We start from the raw sequence: 20247 nt of genomic DNA, 5'->3' as shown, positions 1-20247 counted from the left end.
GGGGCATGTAAAGTTGGGTGTCATCAGCATAACAGTGAAAGCTAACACCGTATTTGCTTAGCGGCATCATATAGATGCTGAAGAGTGCATGGCCAAGAACCGAACCCTATGGAACTCCACAAGTTACCTTAACATACTCCGAGGTCACATTGTTATGGGAGACGCACTGTATCCTGTCAGTAAGATAGGAGTTAAACCAAGAAAAGGCTAAGTCTGACATACCAATATATGTTTTGATACGTGCTAATAGAATGTTATGGATGACGGTATCGAAAGCTGAGATCAAGTAGCAACAACACTGATGACGCATCAGCATCCATAGTTAACAATAGATCATTAGTCGCTTTTGCGAGTACTGTCTCAGTAGAGTGATTTGCCCTGAAACCGGACTGAAAGGGTTCACAGAGATTGTTAGAAACTAAGAGTTAATTTAGCTGCTGTGCAACAGTTTCTTCGAAGATTTTCGAGATAAATGGAAGGTGGGACTCCTGCCGGTAGTTTACCATGAGTTCAGGATCGAGTTGATGTCTTTTAAGCAGAGGATGAATAACCACTTTTTTAATGCTAGAGGAACAGTACCAGAGGAAAGTGATACGTTATTAGGATCATGAGTGCTAAATATTAATATTACAAACAGCTCCTTGATAAGTTTCCCAGGAATTGGGTCAAGTAAACATGTTGTGTGTTTTGTCCCATTTACAAGTCGCAGGAGTTCCTCCAATGTTACTTCCTCAAAAAGAGAGAGATTATTTTGGAGAGCAATATCTGTCGTACATACATTTGTATCTGCGTTAATAGAACCCAGTTGGAGCTGTGACGCGCTATCTTTAATGTCCTTTCTATTGCGTTCAATTTTCTTAGTAAAGAATTTCATAACGTCATCAGCCGAGTGGGTGTAGCTACTGGGAGAAGTCCCTTGTCGAGTTAGCGATGCTACTGTATGGAACAAATATTTAGGATCGTTTTTATTGAGGCGGATGAGATTGGAGTAATAATTAGTTTTAGCTAAGGTAAGCGCATGTTTATAGGTTATTAAACTATCACTCCATGCTTGTTGGAAAACCTGAAGTTTAGTCGCACGCCATTTGCTTTCCAGCTTTCTACATGATAGTTTAAGAGCATTGGTTTCTTCTGTGAACCAGGGGGTACGCATTTTGTGGGCCTTTTTTAGATTTAGCGGTGCTATACTATCAATGGCGTTGCGGAGGACATCGTTAAAGTTGTTAGTGAGGTTATCGATAGAGCCCACATAATTCGGGAAGGGTGCCATCACCAAGGGCAGTAGGCCAGCAAGTGTCGTAGTTGTGGCAGTATTAATGTTGCGACTGCTAAAGCATTGGTTATTAGTAGCTTATTGACAATGAGTCAAAACTAGGGATGTCCGATAATGGCTTTTTGCCGATATCCGATATTCCGATATTATCCAACTCTTTAATTACCGATACCGATTTCAACCGATACTGATGTATACAGTCGTGGAATTAACACATTATTATGCCTAATTTGGACAACCAGGTATGGTGAAGATAAGGTCATTTTTTAAAATATTATTGAAATAAAATAAGATAAATAAATTTAAAATAGGCTTCACGGTGGAAGAGGGGTTAGTGCATCTGCCTCACAATACGAAGGTCCTGGGTAGTCTTGGGTTCAATCCCGGGCTCGGGATCTTTCTGTGTGGAGTTTGCATGTTCTCCCCGTGACTGCGTGGGTTCCCTCCGGGTACTCCGGCTTCCTCCCACTTCCAAAGACATGCACCTGGGGATAAGTTGATTGGCAACACTAAATTGGCCCTAGTGTGTGGATGTGAGTGTGAATGTTGTCTGTCTATCTGTGTTGGCCCTGCGATGAGGTGGCGACTTGTCCAGGGTGTACCCCGCCTTCCGCCCGATTGTAGCTGAGATAGGCTCCAGCGCCCCCGCGACCCCAAAGGGAATAAGCGGTAGAAAATGGATGGATGGATGGAAATTAAAAATATTTTCTTGAATAAAAAAGAAAGTAAAACAATATAAAAACAGTTACATAGAAACTAGTAATTAATGAAAATGAGTAAAATTAACTGTTAAAGGTTAGTACTATTAGTGGACCAGCAGCATGCACAACTATGTGTGCTTACGGACTGTATCCCTTGCAGACTGTATTGATATCAATCAATCAATCAATCAATGTTTATTTATATAGCCCTAAATCACAAGTGTCTCAAAGGGCTGCACAAGCCACAACGACATCCTCGGTACAGAGCCCACATAAGGGCAAGGAAAAACTCACCCAAGGGGGACGTCAATGTGAATGACTATGAGAAACCTTGGAGAGGACCGCATATGTGGGTAACCCCCCCCCCCCAGGGGAGACCGAATGCAATGGTTCTTACATTGATATATAATGTAAGAACCAGAATATTAATAACAGAAAGAAACAACCCTTTTGTGTGAATGAGGGGAGGGAGGTTTTTTGAGTGGGTGCACTAATTGTAAGTGTATCTTGTGTTTTTTATGTTGATTTAATTAAAAATTTAAAAATAAATAACCGATACCGATAATAAAAAAAAACGATACCGATAATTTTCGATATTACATTTTAAAGCATTTATCGGCCGATAATATCGGCAGGCTGATATTATCGAACATCTCTAGTCAGAACTTCAATTTTTTTAAGGTAGTGATTGGACATTATTTTAGTGTATGGGAGTGCCATAACTTTGGAGGTGGTGACATCCTGGACAAGGACGAGATCTATTGTATTCACTGCTAAAGTCTGAATAGGGCCAAGGGGGGTGATAGATAACAGCCAGATGGAGAGGTAGCGGTGTGACAGACCTCAGGCTAAGTTTGAGGTTTTCATTGGATATTAGTGCGACCCCTCCACCCCTTTTAGGGGGACGGACAATATGTGCACTCGTATAGTTAGAAGGAGATGCCTCGTTAAGCTAAAAAAATGCATCTGGTTTTAGCCAAGTTTCACTGAGACCAATGACATTAAGATTGTTGTCTCTAATGATCTCATTAACTAATAGTGCTTTGGGAGACAATGATCTGATGTTTAAAAAGCCCATCGTGCCCCCCAGTGGGCTGTTTTGAGGCATTTTTTGATGGTATCCGTAGTACTGATATGAATAACATTACGTCTATTTTACCTAGTGCGCATTTAATAATTTCGATCACATCTAGCAATTGATATGATGGGGATCTTGAGATTATTTGCTTAGTGCTGCGATAGATTTAACGCGTCATAATTTGCCACCTCAGTAGAATGCATATCCACCTCTGGCACAGTCACTACAGAAAAAACATTATGTGAGTTAAGTATTATTCTACGAGAAATGCTATGTGTGCAGGAATTTTCCAGCCTGGCGCTGGTTAGATCTCGCTTCCTGACTCCTCATCCAGGCTAACAGGCACTGTAGTTGCCTGTGTCCGAGCTTGCTCTACAGTAGTCAAGTGTGATTCAATCAGTAATCTATATTGCTAGCAAGAGTAATGGCGCCTTCCCAATTAGGGTGAAGGCTGTCCCTCCTCAGCAAGCCCGGTTTGCCCCAGAAAGAGACAAATTATCAATAAACATTACTCCCTGTTCTCAACAAAAACTAGCCAGCCACTTGTTAAGCAAGACTATTCTGCTATACCTCTCATCATTGGCTCTTGCAGGCAGGGGTCCAGAGACAAGTACTCGATTTCGAGACATCTTTCTAGCGAGATTACAAGTCCTAGCTATGTTCCTCTTTGTAATCTTTGACTGTCTCATCCTAGGGTCATTGGAGCCGATGTGTACAACTATGTTTGCGTAGCTAGTGGTGCGATTAGCCTGTCGTACGTTTTTACTATGCCTGTTGCGATTCAGTTCCCTAAGATTAGCTTCAATGTCGGGTGCTATGGCTCCGGGAATACACTTAATTATGGCTGGTTTACTAAGCTGTAGGTTCCGGGTAATGGAGTCCCCTATAACTAAAGTGTGGTGTCCGGTATTCTGGGGTGTAGAACTAGCTAAAGAGCTAAATCTATTATGCATCTCAACCGGTTCACCGTGGCTTGTAGGCCGCTTAGAGCTGCTACAAACTGGGCTAGTCAGCTTGCTACAGCTAACGCTAGCAAACGTGTCCACGGCATCTAAAGTTACGAAATTACTGTGCTCTAACTGGCGGACACAGCCTTCTAGAAGGGCCAACCTATCCATGGGAACGGTGCACGAAGAACACGGGAGTCATACTCACGTTGTTTCTTTCACAGAGTCCAGTTCTTGTTGTCTTCGGCGCAATAGGCGAAGAGTAGCAGTGGCGTGAGGGAGCTGACGCCTTCGCAGCGCAGTGGCTTTGGATCGGGACTAGTTTAGCTTCGCTAGCTTAGCAGCTAGTTTACTTTTGAGCGGCGAACAGCACTGTAGCTTCGGACCGGGACAAGTTGAGCTTCGCTAGCTTAGCAGCTAGCTAGCTTTGTGTCTTCATTGTGTTAAATTGGAAGGCAGCAATACCTCTTTGTCACACACACTGTTATATAGATGATCTTTATTTTCTTAAACTGGAAAATATTAGGCTGACATTGAATGGCTGTCCTGTGAAGTTTCAGGAAGTATGGGTTGGTTCCCTAAAATATGTAAAAGAGACTGATCTCAAATTTACCCCTGATTGAAAAGTAATTGAAATGTAGATAGGGCAGCACGGTGGAAGAGGGGTTAGTGCATCTGCCTCACAATACGAAGGTCCTGAGTAGTCTTGGGTTCAATCCCGGGCTCGGGATCTTTCTGTGTGGAGTTTGCATGTTCTCCCCGTGACTGCGTGGGTTCCCTCCGGGTACTCCGGCTTCCTCCCACTTCCAAAGACATGCACCTGGGGATAGGTTGATTGGCAACACTAAATTGGCCCAAGTGTGTGAATGTGAGTGTGAATGTTGTCTGTCTATCTGTGTTGGCCCTGCGATGAGGTGGCGACTTGTCCAGGGTGTACCCCGCCTTCCGCCCGATTGTAGCTGAGATAGGCTCCAGCGCCCCCCGCGACCCCAAAGGGAATAAGTGGTAGAAAATGGATGGATGGATGGATGAAATGTAGATAATTTGTCTGTATGTATGGAGTATGAATGTATATGTTTCAGACTTTTTCTTCCAAGTAATTGTTCATTTGAGCAGAGAGAACTTTGACTCTCAGATGTAGGTGCGCATCTATGTGCATGGTACAACATGACCTTTATTAAATCCACATACTGTAATGTATAAACAACCACACAGACCAAAAACAAACAAAAGGCTGAAGAACAGAGAGCATGATGTGTTATTTTCATTGTTCCAGCTGAAGATAGTTCCTTTTGGCTTCAACGATAACGAGCAATTATTAGAAGACATGGTTGTGACACTTAAGAGTTTTAATTGTGCTCTTTTAGGAATGTTTTTTAGGCTTTTCTGATGGTTAATGTGATAACATTTCATTTGACTTATTTTAAAGAATGGTACAGTGGTACCTCAACTTAAAGGGGAACTGCACTTTTTGGGGGAATTTTGCCTATCATTCGCAATCCTTATGTAAGACAAGAACACACATGTTGTTGTTTTTTTTTAATGTATTCTAAATACTAAATAAATGTGATAAAAAAAATCTACCCACAATGGAGCCTAGGAGAACCAATCTATTCTGTCTATAAAGCCCTTAAAAAACCACAAACACCTCCATTAAGGTTTTATATACATGACGCAAACATATATGTAATTTAGTAACGGGAAGATTTATAATAACATTTAATATTTACGTATTTTGAACATTTTAAACATTAATTAAAAAAATTGCATCACGTTCGCTTTTCTTCAACATCACTGATTACAACTCACTGCAGACTTTATGAGAGCCAACAAACATAATAAAACATCACTTGTTGTACAATGTCTGCTGTCATTAGGATGCTGACTGATAGAATCTTGTTGTAGATGAAGAATGACTCATAATCCTTTGTGTCGCTCTCGCATTTGCCTGGTCTAAATTGGCTGTCAAAGTGTGCCAACTTGTCGGATTATATTCTCATCCTTCTACTATCCAGGTGAGAGGCATGATTTATGATCTACAATGAACTTTCACAAGCAAGGAAGCGAGGAAACAGGTTACCACTTGATGATGTCAACATTAGCATATACGCTAGTGATCACGGCGTCATTATTAATAGTTTGAGTTAGCGCTTATAATAACTATATCACTAATACTTGGTTAATATTCAAGTCAGAAAATGTAAATGGAATATTGTTGGTGGTTTTTGGATGTTTTTTTATTGGGTTTTATGGGAGGAATAGAGGACCTCCCATTGGCTGCGCTGTAAGCGGACTTTTACTTACGTTGATTTACGAGTTAAAATGCATAAAATACAAAAAATACATCTGTCGGGATGTCTTTCACAATGATTGTGAACGATAGGCAAAATGCCAAAAAACTGCAGTTCCCTTTAAGAGTGCCCCAACTTGTGAGGGTTTTGAGATAAGATGTGTCTCTTGGCTAATTGTTATGCTTTAAGTTACAAGCAACATTTTGAGTTGCAAGCATCTTCGCCAGGGCAGCACGGTGGTACAGGGGTTAGTGCATTTGCCTCACAATACAAATGTCCTGAGTAGTATCTTCGCCATTAGTTGGTGCATTAGCATTGGCTTATAGTTAGAGATTGACATTACTTTCTCCAACCATGGGAAGGAAGAAATGTCTGGAGTATGAAGGACAGTGTTGAGAAGAAATGGTTGATATTCATTGAATTGAAGAAAAAACAAACAAACTTAACCGAGTGTGTTGCCAACTTGGTATGTAAGAGTATCACTGCTAGTCTGCACCGTACTGAAGCAGAATGAATCTAACGCCAGCCAAGAATGTTGAAATAATATTGGGTTGTGGTGGTGGTGTCCCCACATCTGCGGTCCCCTCCAAGATTTCTCATTGTATCCCATTGGGTTGAGTTTTTTCTTGCCCTGATGTGGGATCTGAGCTGAGAATGTCGTTGTGGCTTGTGCAGCCCTTTGAGACACTTGTGATTTAGGGCTATATAAGTAAATTTTGATTGATTGATTGATACTTTTTCAATAATACTAATATACTGATAGGGTTTTACCCTTTCGTGGTATGTGCCTTGCTCCGCTGTCACTTCCGTTTTGTCCGTTGCATCCTTTCTGTTTTAAGTTAAGTTGTGGCTTTATATTATTATGATGTGTCGTTTTTAGCCTTTGTGGCTTTAACAACTGTGCTGTAGCTGAAAGGTTTTTGTGTTATAATTAATGATCTTTCTTGTGGGGTTTCCATGTGGTATGACCTATCTTGACCACCACAGGTATTTGCCATGTTTGTTTTTTATGACGCCACAGACAGAGTTAGATAACGATTAATGTTCTTTTCCTCAAAAGTGCCAATCTTCATCTAAAGTCTTCCCCTCTTAAATCCAATGTTTTCTTTTTCCTATAATGAAATCGATATGTTGCCAACTGGGCAGCACGGTGGCAGAGGGGTTAGTGCGTCTGCCTCACAATACGAACGTCCTGAGTAGTCGTGAGTTCAATCCCGGGCTCAGGATCTTTCTGTGTGGAGTTTGCATGTTCTCCCTGTGACTGCATGGGTTCCCTCCGGGTTCTCCGGCTTCCTCCCACCTCTAAAAACATGCACCTGGGGATAGGTTGATTGGCAACACTAAATTGGCCCTAGTGTGTGAATGTGAGTGTGAATGTTGTCTGTCTATCTGTGTTGGCCCTGCGATGAGGTGGCGACTTGTCCAGGGTGTACACCGCCTTCCGCCCGATTGTAGCTGAGATAGGCTCCAGTGCACCCCGCGACCCCGAAGGGAATAAGCGGTAGAAAATGGATGGATGGATGGATGTTGCCAACTTGCCAAGCACAGATCGATTAACTCAAAATTTAGGAATAGAAAATGAATCTTTTTTTATACATCCATCAATTGTTACACTCCTACATGTCTTTATGCAAAAAGATACAATAAGGACACAAGCTATGTACACAGACATGATTGTTTATGAGTCATATCTGAGCCCAGTCCTGAAGTGTATGGGAGGTCAATTTAAAGAAATGTCTGCCCTGTCCTGCAATTTTGCACGTTTTTTTTACCGTGTTATTTTTTCAAATCTTCCTTGTTTTTCGACTGCTGTATTAAACGGCTCCCTACCTTTGTTCTTTGCCCTGTGATTCATTTCTTTCTGTTCCCGTCACATGCAGCCATTGTTCTGTTTGCTTATGCGTTTTGTCTCTCGCGCTGCTCTCTGCCAGCCTCTCTGCTCCGTTTTTTTTCTAGCTCGCAAGCCTTTCTTTGTGTGCACCTTTTATTAATAGGAGTAATGGCTCAGATAATAACTTTGCCACAGGTGCCGAAAAGTGCCAGACGTGCACGCACAGACTGCACAGCAAAAGGCAACATTTCCTGCATAGTGAAGAGTGTGCCTTTTATTGTATGCTCGATGAGGGAAAAGGCAGCTTTGTTGTGGGGGCGGGCAGGTCAGCAGGGTTATCAAACAGACGCCTCTCGTCACACGCGTCTCATTGAATTCAGCCTCCAACATCTCCACAGTGCTTGGCGGTACATTAGAGAGCTGACAGTTAAACCCACACGCTGACACTGGACTGATCACAACACTCAATCTCAGCCACAATAGTCCAAATGGGACAGCAGACATGAAACCATCTACACGGCAGCCCAGATAAAACTTTGATTTCCGTCACATGGAGGCGAGTGTGTACAGTTTGGCTGGTCACACCCCAAGTGAAGGACTATGTGTGTGTATGTTTTGTAGCACAGTGCTCCCTGATAAAAGGATTTTTTCCATGCCAAAAATAGGTTTGAACAAATGGGAGGCAATAGAAGGAAAGTATTGTTGTGTTATGACTGTTTGTCTGCCATTGGGGAAAATCACTCATGATTAGTCTGTACAGGCAATATGATTACACACATCACTCATCAGAGCAAAGGAAAGCTAGGGAAGCATTACGCCGACTTCACTAGAGCGAGGAAACACAATGCAGACTGGTAAAAATGGAGTTGCTATTTGCATGGAGTCAGATTTGTGACAATCAATCAATCAATCAATGTTTATTTATATATCCCTAAATCACAAGTGTCTCAAAGGGCTGCACAAGCCACAACGACATCCTCGGTACAGAGCCCACATAAGGGCAAGGAAAAACTCACCCCAGTGGGACGTCGATGTGAATGACTATGAGAAACCTTGGAGAGGACCGCATATGTGGGTAACCCCCCCCCCCCCCCTCCCTCTAGGGGAGACCGAATGCAATGGATGTCGAGTGGGTCTGACATAATATTGTGAGAGTCCAGTCCATAGTGGATCCAACATAATAGTAAGAGTCCAGTCCAAAGTGGGGCCAGCAGGAATCCATCCCGAGCGGAGACGGGTCAGCAGCGCAGAGATGTTCCCAACCGATGCACAAGCAAGCGGTCCACCCCAGGTCCCGACTCTGGACAGCCAGCACTTCATCCATGGCCACCGGACCTGTGCCCCCCCCCCCCTCCACAAGGGAGAGGGGAGCAGAGGAGAAAAGAAAAGAAATGGCAGATCAACTGGTCTAAAAAAAGGGGGGTATTTAAAGGCTAGAGTATACAAATGAGTTTTAAGATGGGATTTAAATGCTTCTACTGAGGTAGCATCTCTTACTGTTACCAGGAGGGCATTCCATAGTACTGGAGCCCGAATAGAAAACGCTCTACAGCCCGCAGACTTTTATTGGGCTCTGGGAACCACTAATAAGGCGGAGTTCTTTGAACGCAGATTTCTTGCCGGGACATATGGTACAATACAATCAGCAAGATAGGCTGGAGCTAGACCGTGTAGTATTTTATACGTAAGTAGTAAAACCTTAAAGTCGCATCTTAAGTGCACAGGAAGCCAGTGCAGGTGAGCCAGTATAGGCGTAATATGATCAAACTTTCTTGTTCTTGTCAAAAGTCTAGCAGCCGCATTTTGTACCAATTGTAATCTTTTAATGCTAGACATAGGGATACCCGAAAATAATACGTTACAGTAGTCGAGACGAGACGTAACGAACGCATGAATAATGATCTCAGCGTCGCTAGTGGATAAAATAGAACGAATTTTAGCGATATTACGAAGATGAAAGAAGGCCGTTTTATTAACACTCTTAATGTGTGACTCAAACGAGAGAGTTGGGTCGAAGATAATACCCAGATTCTTTACTGAGTCGCCTTGTGTAATTGTTTGGTTGTCAAATGTTAAGGTAGTATTATTAAATAAATGTCGGTGTTTAGCAGGACCGATAATCAGCATTTCCGTTTTCTTGGCGTTGAGTTGCAAGAAGTTAGCGGACATCCATTGTTTAATTTCATTAAGACATGCCTCCAGCTGACTACAATCCGGCGTGTTGGTCAGCTATAGGGGCATGTAGAGTTGGGTGTTATCAGCATAACAGTGAAAGCTAACACCGTATTTGCATATGATGTCACCTAGCGGCAGCATGTAAATACTAAAGAGTGCAGGGCCAAGAACCGAACCCTGAGGACTGACAAGACATGTGCTTAGGGTTCAATTTGTACTTCATATGTATACTGAATATTTGGAACATTGTATTGTGACTATAGGGCTGTCAAAATGAACGCGGTTAATCAAATTAATCCATCATTATTAATTTAAAAAAAATGCAATTAACCCGTCTGCAGCCCAGAATGACTCAAAGTCCCTGAAAAGTCTTTGACAACGGATCTCGGGTAGTTTTTTCAAGTGCTGTTAGCATTGTGCAAGTGCAAATGGAAAGTTGATTCAGTACTGACTAGGGTTGTACGGTATACCGGTATTAATATAGTACCGCGATACTAATGAAGCATTTTCAGTACTATACCGCCTCTGAAACGTACCGGTCCCCCACCCACCCCCCACCCCCCACCGCCCCCGCGCCCGCGTCGAAGTCACGTCGAGTCATTGCTGGTTTACGAACAGAGGAGCATGTTCAGTAGCACACGATCACGGAATACTTACAAGCAGACAAGGTGTGTAGATAGAAAAGGGAGAATGGACGCATTTTGGCTTAAAAACTGACGATAAAGGTAACACTGAAACGCCCTCAGGAAGAGGTGATTTAAGACATGGCTAGCTAACTAGCGGCTGAAGTCCATCCGCCGTCGGCAGGTTTTAGCTACTTCTAAATCACTAATCCTCACCTCAATGGCGACAAATAAAGTAATTTTCTTACAAGTATCATCCCTGCAGGACGAGGAATAGCTAAACATGCTCCACTACACACCGTAGCTCACCGGCATCAAAATGTAAACAAACGCCATTGGTAGATCTACACCTGACATCCACTGTAATAATACCAATTACAGGTGCATATCTAGTCGATACTACTATGATTACGTCTATTTATTGGCATCACAACATTTTCTTTTGTTTTAAAAAAATTCATATTATGTTTCTAAACTCAGGAAATATGTCCTTGGACATGTGAGGAATTTGAATATGACCAATGTATGATCCTGCAACTACTTGGTATCGGATTGATACCCAAATTTGTGGTATCATCCACAACTAATGTAAAGTATCAAACAACAGAAGAATAAGTGATTATTACATTTTTAACAGAAGTGTAGATAGAACATGTTAAAAAAGAAAGTAAGCAGATTTTAACAGTAAATGAACAAGTAGATTAATAATTTATTTTCTACCACTTGTCCTTAATAATTTTGACAAAATAATAGAATAATAAATGACACAATATGTTACTGCATACATCAGCAGACTAATTAGGAGCCTTTGTTTGTTTACTTACTACTAAAAGACAAGTTTTCTTGTATGTTCACAATTTACAGCATGCTGGCCCTGTCCAAAGGGGAATTTGAGTAATTAAAATGTGCATGGCTTACAGAAACATAAAAAAGCAACACTGACAACCAAGCACAGATTTTGAATGGAATCGACGTAATATTCCAACCATGTTGGAAACTCGTTTTGAACATGTGAATAACAGACTCACTCACTTGGATTGGTCATGCCTTTGTAGTCCGCCCCTGGCATAAACACTACGCGGTTGTTTACGGCCACAGTGACTAGGAGTAGGTGTCATGATCAGGCGACTGGTGACTTCAGCAACTGATCACCCACACGGTCGCCGTCCCTTTGGGACAGAAGACTATTGTATTTCTAGCGTTTTATTATTATTATTCCGCCGCCTCTTTGAGCTGTAATTTGACCGCCTTAACATGCTTCAAAACTCACCAAATTTGACACACACATCAGGACTGGCGAAAATTGTGATCTAATCAAAAAACCAAACCCCAAAACTCAAAGCGCGTTTGTCGTGTCGGCTTCAAATTAGCACAGGAGAGAGATTGAACCCTTTTGATTAAAAGTTGATGAAAGAGTTTTAATTACTGCTATGGTTTGGATTTTATGAGCCCTCAAAGAACCGCTGCGCTGATGCTACTGCGCTGCTGTCGTCTCAAGATGGCCGCTTAAAAGCAGGAAGCACCAGCGTGACCACACAATGCAGAGAAGGTAGGTACTGTGCGGGTAAAGATATGTTGACTGAGTGAAAGAAGGAAGCACCAGTTTGACTCCAGGACACAGAGAAGGTAGGTAATGTGCAGGTAAAGATATGTTGACTGGGTCAAAGAAGGACGCACCAGTTTTACCCCAGGATGCAGAAAAGGTAGGTAATTTGCAGGTAAAGATATGTTGACTGGGTGATGGCAGGAAGCACCAGCGTGACCCGAGGATGCAGAGCAAGTAAGTAATGTGTGGGTGAAGATATGTTGAATGGGTAAAGGCAGGAAGCACCAGCGTGACCCCACTATGCAGAGAAGGTAGGTAATGTGCGGGTGAAGCTATGTTGAATGGGTGAAAGAAGGAAGCCCAGGTGTGGGTGAGGCAATGCAGAGAAGGTAGGTATTGTGCGGGTGAAAATAGGTTGAATGGGTAAAGGCAGGAAGGTATGCAGGGAAGGTAGGTAATGTGCAGGTAAAGATATGTTGAATGGGTAAAGGCAGGAAACACCAGCTAGACTTGCAAATAATGTAAATAATTCAATGTGATGATCTTGTGTGATGACTGTATTATGATTATAGTATGTATATCTGATAGTATATATCTGTATCATGAATCAATTTAAGTGGACCCCAACTTAAACAAGTTGAAAAACTTATTTGGGTGTTACCATTTAGTGGTCAATTGTACGGAATATGTACTTCACTGTGCAACCTACTAATAAAAGTCTCAATCAAAAAAAACCTCCCGGATACAGAGAAGGTAGGTAATGCGCAGGTAAAGATATGTTGAATGGGTAAAGGCAGGAAGCACCAGTGTGACCCCAGGATGCAGAGAAGATAGGTAATGAGCAGGTAAAGTTATGTTAAATGGGTGAAAGCAGGAAACATCAGCGTAAATAATCGGTCCCGTCCATTGCTGCTTGCAGCTTTAATTATACTTTGTTTCTGCTAAACTTTTATTACGTGGTGAGTGGTCAGCAGCATCACTGCTTCGTCCCTTTAAAAGCCAATTAAGATAACTGCTATTTTAGCATCGCTTCAAATGCTGTAATCGTGACAGATTTAAAGCCGTATTTATTAAACAACTGTACTATTTTAGTTTATATTGTAGCCAAACATTTTCCTCAAAGACATAGGGCCTGATTTACTAAGATCCAAACACCACATGGTATTTGGCGTGTGCAATCTATAAAATAGTGTGTACTATTTGTAGGCGAATTGCGTGCGGTTTACTAACACTGCATGTGTGATTGAAAAGTGGCGCAGACCGCCTTATTTAAATGAGGATTTTGCGTTTACTATACGAGGCATCACCAAGGAGACACTCTCATGCTATCATGCCCCTACTTTTGGTGTTTGCTATGTTTCCAAGCAAGCAGAAAACATGCATTACTTTTTTATGGGCATTTTAGCCCAGTCAAGCTCAGTACTGGGCTAAAATGGTGTACATTGACACCACTTTTTATTTTTATTTTTTTTTACAGCCAATATTGCACTTATTGGAGAGAGACTGCACTTAATTACTCCACTAAAGACGCAAAAAAATGCATGCGTAAAGTTTTTTTTTATGTGAGAAAAACAAATGTCATTAAAAAAAAAGGACACCAAAAAGCGTAAATTGAATTTGTTTTAATCAGCCTCTTAATTCCTCTAGCAGCTTTACAATTATGTTACTGAATAGACTATATGTCTAATATATTGTATTCCCGATTATTGAGCTTAGTTCCCGCTTGACCTGTATGACTTAAAGCATGCTGGTACCTAATAAGCGGACTGTCTTACCTGCACATCGTCAGCAGTCTCTGCATCCTGGGGACACGTCAACAGCAATCCTGTGAGACCATAACATATACATTTGGATGCTTTTTTCTGCATTTTGTGTGCAGTTATCAACTACTTTTAATGTGCCTTATCACCACCTACAGGACTGGAGGGGGACCGCGTTGACATTTGACTCTTCAAAAACATATGGGGCAATCTGTGAAGAAAGGTGCTTCAAAAGTTAAAAAAAATAAAAGTGTCTTGACTGGCATATTAATATTATATTCAGAATTAGAATGATGTAATGTAAGAAAACGGAAATGTTTTTTTAAAGTTTTGTAATGTATTACAATCTCTCTGGTGCATTTCTGACAAGAAAGGAGAACATTGGGCTTCTCACCAGCAGTTTCATTTGATGTTTTTTAAACAGTCTGACATGTGCTTCAGAACTTTCAAAAGGTCAGAGAAAAGCCATGCATGTCTTGACATTTTCGTCCTCCACGTAGGCCGTATAAGCTCAGAGAAACTCTGCTAGAGAAAGTAAAACAATTTTTTAAAAACTGCTTGCTCAACCTTTGCGTGTGACAGGCTATTCATTTCAGGACACTGCACTATCACAGACTGACATATTGCGCCTTGATTGGCTTGAGTAGTTGATCCTAGACTGTCACTAATGCTCCCCTGGTGGATTTTCACTTTATTGACCAGGCCAGCTCACCCGGGTGGTTCCCATCTGGGACGTTTTATCATTGGCTTCTAAGGACAACCCACTTGGTTTCCTCCAGATGGGAGGATCATGCGCCATTGATGGTCTCATCCAGAGCCCATATGGGAGAGACACATGTTGTCTCAGGCTGCAGTGGACTAATGCAAATATAGTCCACTTTGAATAGAAGTGGTGTGACACCAAAACCTGATTTATTGGCAATGTAGCAGCTCAGCCATCCCCAGTGGACCGTTTACCTGAATCATTTATTTGTGTTCCTCATAAATGCAAGACACGTATTTATGCCTGATCGATATTTGCTACTGCTTGACTTAGATGAACAAACTAAAAAAAAAGAGGAAGTGGTAAGAAAATAGAACAGACAAAACCAGCAGGCGGTGTTTAGTTTATTGTGCTCTTGTGCGATATTTGTGCGTCTAGGAATCTGATTCATTTTGGGAGTCGGAATTGTGTTGAACCGGAATGGCTTTGCTGCGAGAGTGTGTGTGGGCTGGCGTACGTGTGGGAGTGGGCAGTGTCAACAAGGCAGAGCCATTAATTGCAGTGTCAGGAGCCTACACATAAAAACAACACTGCATCCTTTTAAGCACATTGTTAGTTTTTACTCTTGAAAGAAAAAGCTGTTCCCTTCCTAATAATCTGCACACATGGTTTGACATGTGGAAATAAATTACACTCTCCATTGTAGCATGCAGTTGTGTGCAGCAGAAATATATAGTATACGTTACCAATGGGGAAATACTCAGCGAATAGAATATTTTCACAACTCAAATATATTGTACATACAAATACACATATATACTCACATACACACAGTTATTCATACATACATACATACATAGGTACCTACGCTCCCACATACATACACAAATGCAGTACATACATACACACACACTCAAAGTTCGTACATCCACACGCATATTCACTGCACAAACATACATATACACATACATGTACATATACATTCACTGTACAAACATACATATACACATACTGTACATATACAAGTACATATGCATACATACACTCATGCATATAATCACGTTTCATCAAACATATATTAACACATGGCACACTGACAAAGCTAAACCTATTACTATAACAATCTACAAGGTTAATATAGTTGGCTTCTATTTCTTCCCCTCCATTTATCTGCTTTCTTTTGTATTTCAAGTAGGGATGTCCGATAATGGCTTTTTGCCAATATCCGATATTCCGATATTGTCCAACTCTTAATTACCGATACCAATATCAACCGATACCTATATATATAGTCGTGGAATTAACACATTATTATGCCTAATTTGTACAACCAGGTATGGTGAAGATAAGGTCCTTTTTAAAAAAATTGTTAAAATAAAATAAGATAAATAAATTAAAAACATTTTCTTGAATAAAAAAGAAAGTAAAACAATATAAAAACAGTTACATAGAAACTAGTAATTAATGAAAATGAGTAAAATTAACTGTTAAAGGTTAGAACTATTAGTGGACCAGCAGCACGCACAATCATGTGTGCTTACGGACTGTATCCCTTGCAGACTGTATTGATATATATTGATATATAATGTAGGAACCAGAATATTAATAACAGAAAGAAACAACCCTTTAGTGTGAATGAGTGTGAATGAGTGTAAATGGGGGAGGGAGGTTTTTTGGGTTGGTGTACTAATTGTAAGTGTATCTTGTGTTTTTATGTTGATTTAATAAAAAAAAACCAAAATAAAAAAAACCCGATACCGATAATAAAAAAACGATACCGATAATTTCCGATATTACATTTTAAAACATTCATCGGACATCTCTAATTTCAAGTTATCATTACATATATGTCAGTGACGTGCAGTCAGGGGAGGCAGGTGAGGCGGTGCCTCACGTGCCATCATGGAAAGAAAAAAAATGTAAAAAGAAAAACAATTAATTAAATTGTTATATGTATCCAGTGATTATACTATAAAGTTATTTTCCATTAGACTTCACCAGTTTTAGATTATTTTTTATTAAAAATCGCTGAATTTTCACATTTGTCGTTCAAATACTAAGAGACTTGCGGGGATCAGCAGCCAGTTGAGCCTCGCCATGGATTGCGCAATGACTCGGCTAACATGCTGGCCTGCTGTGCAGTGAGACCGTATTGCTATATGCAGGGGCGCCGCTAGGGATTTTGGGCCCCATGAAAAGAATCTTTACAGGGCCCCCAACACAGTGTCATTATTTTTTCTGTATTATAATTTCATCATCATTAGGGGCCTCTCTGGGCCCCCCTCCATCATGGGCCCCTAGAATCCGTCTCCTTTACCCCCCCTTTTCAGCGCCCCTGGCTATATGAATTATATTATGCATTTATATAGTTTAGTTAGCTGAGGTATATAATGTACAGTGTATTTTGTCAACAACTGTATGTGTGTAACGTATTTCTTGTGCTGAGCAATCATAAAACTGCTGCGAAGACGCACTGGCTGAGGCTCGCAGTAATCCCGCCTCCTGGTGGTAGTGGGCAGTAGTGATCCCAGATATCAGTCTTGCAACTACTCGGCTGCAGAATAAGTGACAACAAGCAGCAACAGTTAGCAGCGATCGTTTATTTTTCCCTCTCGCCTGAACTTTTAACATGGAGGATTACATATCTAAAATAAAACAGTTTTTGTTATGCCCGTTTGATTGTGGACTATTACTGACACCTTGTGGCGATGGGAAAATACTGCGCGTCATCAGTTTGGGCACTTCCGGTTTACGGTGTTAGTTCAGTTCATGAGACAATAAGAAGTAGACAAGTTGTGTTACCTCTTACAAGCCTTGGAAAATATACTTCTGTAAGTAAACTGTTTAACTTGTTTATTTGGCTCAATATGAAGGTGGAAAGTGGCTAAATTTGATAGTAAGATGTTTATTGAAAAACGATTTTTGTGCACTAATTTAATGGATGTTTGAGGATTTAAAATGGCTGCCGGTCGTGTATTTCCACCATAGAAATAGTTTCAACACTCAGCGGTGTTTGTTTGATGGTGGTGCTGTGCATTTGTGTGGAGCTGATGTTTACATATTGTGTATTACATTTCAGTGTGTTGATTGAATCATATAGCTTATACGTTGTCATTGTGTGTATTTCAGTTTTACAAAAAAAATAAAATAAAAGTCCAGTGCAAGACAAAGCAAGATCAACAACAATAAAAAGCCTAAATGGATTCATCTGCTTTGGAACTTTATTATAACATCCTGGATTGGTTGTTAGCTGTCTGCCAAGCTGTATAACCTCAACACATATACTGAGGGCAGAACAGTTTTCAAAACTGGACTTTCAATCGAAGCAGGAGGTAATAATTAAAGAAAGATCTCCATCGAGACAGAGAGACTTTTAAAACTGAAGAAAGATAAGGAAGACTTCTATAAACAAGTTATCGATGCTTTTGTTCAAAAGGAGCGGCACATGGACTTCAATTATAAGTAAAGGTCAGACCATAATAACATTTTTTTTAATTAAATGTGCTTTTTTGTGTGCTACAGTTTGTATGTGTAAAGTTAAAGTTAAGTTAAAGTACCAATGATTGTCACACACTAGGTGTGGTGAAATTTGTTCTCTGCATTTGACCCATACCCTTGATCACCCCCTGGGAGGTGAGGGGAGTAGTGGGCAGCAGTGGCGCCGCGCCCGGGAATCATTTTTGGTGATTTTGGTGGGGCGGTATAGCTCGGTTGGTAGAGTGGCCGTGCCATCAACTTGAGGGTTGCAGGTTCGATCCCCGCTTCCGCCATCCTAGTCACTGCCGTTGTGTCCTTGGGCAAGACACTTTACCCACCTGCTCCCAGTGCCACCCACACTGGTTTAAATGTAACTTAGATATTGGGTTTTCACTATGTAAAGCGCTTTGAGTCAATCGAGAAAAGCGCTATATAAATATAATTCACTTCCACTTCATTTAACCCCCAATTCCAACCCTTGATGCTGAGTGCCAAGCAGGGAAGAATGCTGGTATGAGCTTTTAAACATAACCCGTTAACTGCTGCCAATCAAATGGTGAAAAAGATACTCTTTAGGGTTTATATGTTTGTAAATCTGACTGTGATGAAGTCAGTGCCTCACCAGCCATGAACCTCACCGCACGTCACTGATATATGTATTGTTGCATCTAAACAATTGTATTGTTGATAATAGAGGTAATTGTTATTATTCATTATCAATAGTGCTATTTCTATTGGTATTTGTATTGCTCCATTTGTAGTGTAATAATGTGCATTGTCATTTCTGTATTATTATTTATATCACTAACTGCTTCTTTGCTATCACTTTTACCATCATATTTGTACATATCATATTTGCTGATGTTTTTCTATTGTTGTTGTTGTGGTTATTGTTATTGTTTTGTTTGCTGTTGTTGTTTTTGTCTCTCTGTCTTATGCCTTTCTTGTCCCCACAATTTCCCCCTCTGTCTTCCTTTTTTTTCTCTTTCTATCCCGTCCTGCTCCGGCCCGGCTGCACCAAATAATAATATACATCCATTTAAATAAAGTCAAATACAAATAAGGCAACAAATGAAGTATCCTACACTTCTCTTTTGTAAAGTAAATATGTACAGCCGATATGGGCATATACATTAACTATATGATTTGCCTGAGAAGCTGGACAGGACAAAAAAAAAAAAGAATATTTTCACAACTCAACGAAAGCTATTCAACTGGGGCTTGTGCCAGTGTTTTGTGTCTATATATTAATTTCAATCTTTATGGTGTATGTACAGTGGAACATGTTTATGTTGACTCACCACAGACTGGCTGGCATAAGCCATTTGCTTTATCATTTACGTGTCCATAGACGTAAGGAAAATTGGTTATCATGGGGGATGGGTTTTGTTTACATTGTAACCAATAGCAGTGCTAAAACAGACAGGCGGAACTAATTTGAAGGCTGTTGGCGTTCAGAATATACAAAAATGATGCGCACAACACTGACGAGCGGGCCTAGAGTTTCTAATACTGTTAGTTACAGTGAATGTGCTAAAATTCTCGCGGTTAGAAACACACTCTGCGTGCGCGCAGACCCACTTTGCAAAACTCATTTTGCGAAAATTTGTCTGCATGCACGCAGATGTCCAACTCAAGGCCCGGGGTGTATAAAGAATGTAAGGATCAATAAGCAGAATGAGCTACACGTTTACAAGCTGAGTTACAGTATAAGTATATCAAGCAAGTAGCACTCTTACAGCTCAGTTAATAGGAGATCCTCAGATGCAGAGATGTGGGGCAAGGCAGCAATAAGTGCAGTACCTTAAAATTTTATTAATCCAAACAAAAGGTGATGTGGCA

The sequence above is a fragment of the Nerophis lumbriciformis genome, linkage group LG04 (genome assembly GCF_033978685.3).
Source record: "Nerophis lumbriciformis linkage group LG04, RoL_Nlum_v2.1, whole genome shotgun sequence".
Lineage (NCBI taxonomy): Eukaryota > Metazoa > Chordata > Actinopteri > Syngnathiformes > Syngnathidae > Nerophis > Nerophis lumbriciformis.
The sequence above is the reverse complement of the archived record's forward strand: the minus strand, read 5'-3'. Positions refer to the sequence as shown.